At 40.5% G+C, this 5,249-nt stretch overlaps 1 non-coding gene across 1 annotated transcript; it reads left to right on the plus strand.

The window, feature by feature from the left end:
• The first annotated feature begins 412 nt into the window (after positions 1 to 412).
• LOC114006535 (small nucleolar RNA SNORA49) lies at positions 413 to 549 on the plus strand. The gene has a single exon (XR_003548237.1). It is a non-coding gene; the product is annotated as a small nucleolar RNA SNORA49 (small nucleolar RNA).
• The last annotated feature ends 4,700 nt before the right edge of the window (positions 550 to 5,249 follow it).

A 5,249-nucleotide genomic window follows, 5' to 3' on the forward strand; every position in this document is an offset into this window, starting at 1 on the left:
TTTACCTTTTCCAAGGCTTGGAAATCTTATGAATACAGAGAATTTTCTTAGCATCTTAGCTTGGTTGGCTTGTAGAGTAAGGATGACTTCATAAAACTTGGCACAGAGAAACTCAGGATATTTGAGCATAAAAAGAATTTTAGTGCCATCCATCATCAACAGTATGCCAGACTTTTCTCCAGTCACATTTGGGTGAATGGATTGAACAAAAGGAACCAGATTTTTCACCTAAAATCTTCTAAATAATAGCTAACGTCAACATAGATACATTTGCACTACTATAACCCTTTATATAGACACAAACAGGCTTCTGGCTTCCGAATGGATGTTGGTCATTGTAATTTAAATTTTAGAAGATTGTGAACACCTTCAACACAAACTCTTTTGAATCATTGATTTAGACATAGTTCTACTTCCTCTGCTTTACTTTAGGGGCTTTCTGCTCATAGAGAGCCATGGCATTGCCTGAGAAGAGAGCGAGAGCACATTCACCCACCACCACCTAAGGAAGACACTATGCTCCATGGGACCTAGGAAGGATCTGACAGTAGAAAAAAAGGAAAAAAAAAAATAAAAACTAGACATCGTTCTGAAGCAGAAGTTTTAGGGTGATTAGTCATGATCTGTTTCGTTGTATCTTATGTACTCATTTAACTGGTGGAACTTTCAGTGGTTTGAAGGTGCTAATGGCCCAGTTGCTCCTGCTGCTGAGTAGATGGCACACAATATATTCTGAGATAAAAGAGGTTTGACCCTGACCACAGACTTGTAAAGATGTGCGCTCCCATGTCTAGGTAAAGAAAGATTTGGCATGAAGTTATTCTATAATATTGTTGCCACTTAGAATACTTCCAGCTCCTATAGACACCATTCTTTTCCCATAGATCTTGGAGAGGAAAAAGCTTGCATTCCTCTCTGCTTCATGAACTAGTAACATACAGTACTTTGATGAAAAAAAAAATTCTTTCTTTCATATCTACAATGACTTCGTTAGTTTTTTTTGTAAATGTAAAACATATGAAGCCAAAGTCCTCGCTGCAGCTGGTCGCCATCATGGTAGGCTCTAGTGATTATATTATAGAGTGAGAATTTTCTTCTCAGCCTTTATCATCAATATCATCTTCAAGATTTTTCATGACCCAGCTGCAGAGGTGCAACAGTAGCTCAATACTCTGAGATGCTGGAAGCAACATGGAAGATCAGAGTTCAGTTCCTGGGTTGACTTGAACATACTGAGCATCTGTGCATGTTCCTGTGCTCCTGGTTGGCTGGGAAGGCTGAGGGGAGGTTTGTAGCATCAGACCCTGCTAAGGGTGCATATTTCCCTCTTGCCCTCCCTCACTCCCTCCTTTTCACTGTGTGTGTGTGTGTGTCTTTCATTTTTGAATAAATAACTTTAAAAAATGACTTGACACCTAAAGATTAGCACCTTTGCACCTGGTTAGCTTATTCTGCTTTGTTTGCTTAAATTTGTATTTTAATTCAGATTGTCTTTTCTTTTTTTCTGTGCTCTACCAACAGAAACTTGATTCCCATTAATTACTTTTACATTCATCTATGTCTTTTTGGAGTATCTTCAAAATTCTGAAAACTCACAAATCCGAAGTGTTTCTATTTTTTACTTCCATCAGTCATAATTCTCATACTTAAGATAGAATCGAAATTGTCAAAAATCTCTTTAAGACATACATCTACATAATCTCCAAAATTTCTTTTTTTTTTTTTAAGAGGTTTTTGCTATAGAGCGCCAGACAGACAGAGAGACAGAAAGTGAGAAATCACCCCCTAGGGGGGATGGCCACACTGCAATCCCTTCTCCTCCATTCTCCTCTCAGGATCTTGGGCATGTAAGGACACGCACCCAGCGTGAGTTTAAGCCACCATGTCTGGGACTCAAACCGTGGTTGATTACATGGGAGTCCAGCGACATAGCCATTGCGCTAACTGCTGGTCCCCCCAAAGTTCTTGATGTAAATATTGGTAAATGTCTTTGCTTAAGTTTGCAGTTTTGCTTCCTTTCTTTAAGAGATTTAAACTACCTAATAAAAACTCAGCTATCCTTCAGCAGAAACTTATTTGCTTTTATAATGGTTCTTTAAGGGGCTTCTGATTTCTCAAAATGGACAAACTCCAAACACCTTGGTCCATTTTCATAAGTTAATATTTTGAAAGAAGGAATGTTTCTTTTTCTTTTTTCTTTCTTTTTTTTGGGGGGGAGGGGGAGGTATTTGCTATAGGGTGCGTGTGCTCGCCAGACAGACAGAGAGAGACAGAGAGACAGAAAGCGAGAAATCACCCCCAAGGGAGGATAGCCACGCCGCAATCTCTTCTCCTTCATTCTCTCTTGGGATCTTGGGCATGCATGCACATGCGCCCGACGTGAGTTTTAAGCCACCAGGTCCGGGACACGAACCGCAGTCGACTACATGGGAGTCCAGCGACACAGTCATTATGCCAACTGCTGGTCCCCAAAGAAAGAATGTTTCTAAAGACAGAAAATGTACCATAAAGGGACTATGCAAGAATGTTGATAAACTTATTTCCCACTTTATCCTTATGAAATGATGGGTCACACTAGAAACACATAACACAGTTTTAAGCTAAACTAAATTGGCCCAAGCAGGCCTCCATACTTGGGTGATAAATTTAACTCAAAGCAGTCTTCCTATATGTTGTATTTCAACCTCCCTTGATAAACAATAACCTAACCTACACACACACACATACACACACATACTGGTAACCTAGCTACTGAGCTTCAGCCAATCACAGCAGGCAAACTTCAATTAACCTTAAGCTGACAGCTGATCCAACCATGATATATAATGCAAATGCCAACTGCAGCCAATCAGGTTAGTGTTGTATATCACTTCCTTGGTATGTATGTCACTTCCTTTTCTCTGGCTATAAATGTAAGCTGCACATGTAGTTGGACGGAATATTCTTACCAACTTTTGTCAGAATACTGCCCTGTTGTAGAACCTGTTCCTTGCTTAATTAAACTCTGCTAAGTTTAACTGATCTCAGATTTTCCTTTAACAGTGGTGCCATTAGTAATATCAAAGTTCATAATGTCCATAACTTACTCCATATTAGCCTTCAGCTCATACAGTCTTCGCCCAGAGAGCAGTGAGTGATCAAGTCATAGCCGACCTGAATGGACAGGATAAGTCCAGAGATGCTGAAATTCTCATACACCATTGCCTTGTTTGCTTTGGGTGCAGGTCTTTGACTCAAAGTGATATTTGGTGGCCAAGATGCAGAACTTTCATTTTATGCTAGCTCTTAAAAACTCTAGAATAAGATTCTGACCTGGCATCAGGACTCAATCTCTCTTAGTGGGGACAGAATCAGTCAGGGTGAAGGTCCTGACTGACAACTCTGGTAGGCTGTAAAGACTGTCCTATAGGGAGCACAGCCAGAGTACAAGAGAAGCTGAAACTTTCAGCTCTACGGAACACCAAATCATGACCATCACCCTGAAGAAATTCATTTACTGGATTGTGACCCAGTTTATGGTTCCATACTCAGTGCATAGGTGCAAGACATCTAGGGGAGAGAGCCGTATGGGCAGGGCAGCCTTTGATGGTGTGGCTGGTACACCAGCTACAGCAAGGAAGAACCTTGGTTCCTCTGCATTAGGAGCCCAAGGCAGCACCTTAACTACTCTGAGGGTTGCTTGAATTCAAGAAAATCACTCTCCTGTCAGGGAAACGAAAATCTCCCACAGTCCTTTCTTTTCCTGACTTGCTTTACTTTTCCTTTTCACTTTCCACTTCACTCTCTTATTGAATAAATAACTTTAAAAAATGACTTGACACCTAAAGATTAGCACCTTTGCACCTGGTTAGCTTATTCTGCTTTGTTTGCTTAAATTTGTATTTTAATTCAGATTGTCTTTTCTTTTTTTCTGTGCTCTACCAACAGAAACTTGATTCCCATTAATTAATTTTACATTCATCTATGTCTTTTTGGAGTATCTTCAAAATTCTGAAAACTCACAAATCCGAAGTGTTTCTATTTTTTACTTCCATCAGTCATAATTCTCATACTTAAGATAGAATCGAAATTGTCAAAAATCTCTTTAAGACATACATCTACATAATCTGAAAAATTTCTTTTTTTTTTTTTAAGAGGTTTTTGCTATAGGGCATGTGCACTTGCTGGAAAGATAGAGAGAGACAGAGAGATAGGAAGTGAGAAGTCACCCCCAGGGGAGATGGCCAAGCCACAACCCCTTCTCCTCCATTCTCCTCTTGGGATCTTGGGCACGCACGCACACGCACCCAGTGTGAGTTTAAGCCACCGGGTCCGGGACTTGAACCAGGATGGGAGTCCAGCGACATAGCCATTGCGCTAACTGCTGGTCCCCCCAAAGTTCTTGATGTAAATATTGGTAAATGTCTTTGCTTAAGTTTGCAGTTTTGCTTCCTTTCTTTAAGAGATTTAAACTACCTAATAAAAACTCAGCTATGCTTCAGCAGAAACTTATTTGCTTTTATAATGGTTCTTTAAGGGGCTTCTGATTTCTCAAAATGGACAAACTCCAAACACCTTGGTCCATTTTCATAAGTTAATATTTTGAAAGAAGGAATGTTTCTTTTTCTTTTTTCTTTCTTTTTTTTGGGGGGGAGGGGGAGGTATTTGCTATAGGGTGCGTGTGCTCGCCAGACAGACAGAGAGAGACAGAGAGACAGAAAGCGAGAAATCACCCCCAAGGGAGGATAGCCACGCCGCAATCTCTTCTCCTTCATTCTCTCTTGGGATCTTGGGCATGCATGCACATGCGCCCGACGTGAGTTTTAAGCCACCAGGTCCGGGACACGAACCGCAGTCGACTACATGGGAGTCCAGCGACACAGTCATTATGCCAACTGCTGGTCCCCAAAGAAAGAATGTTTCTAAAGACAGAAAATGTACCATAAAGGGACTATGCAAGAATGTTGATAAACTTATTTCCCACTTTATCCTTATGAAATGATGGGTCACACTAGAAACACATAACACAGTTTTAAGCTAAACTAAATTGGCCCAAGCAGGCCTCCATACTTGGGTGATAAATTTAACTCAAAGCAGTCTTCCTATATGTTGTATTTCAACCTCCCTTGATAAACAATAACCTAACCTACACACACACACATACACACACATACTGGTAACCTAGCTACTGAGCTTCAGCCAATCACAGCAGGCAAACTTCAATTAACCTTAAGCTGACAGCTGATCCAACCATGATATATAATGCAAAT

Source organism: Tupaia chinensis, unplaced genomic scaffold (genome assembly GCF_000334495.1).
Source record: "Tupaia chinensis unplaced genomic scaffold, TupChi_1.0 Scaffold148646_1, whole genome shotgun sequence".
Taxonomy (NCBI): Eukaryota; Metazoa; Chordata; class Mammalia; order Scandentia; family Tupaiidae; genus Tupaia; species Tupaia belangeri.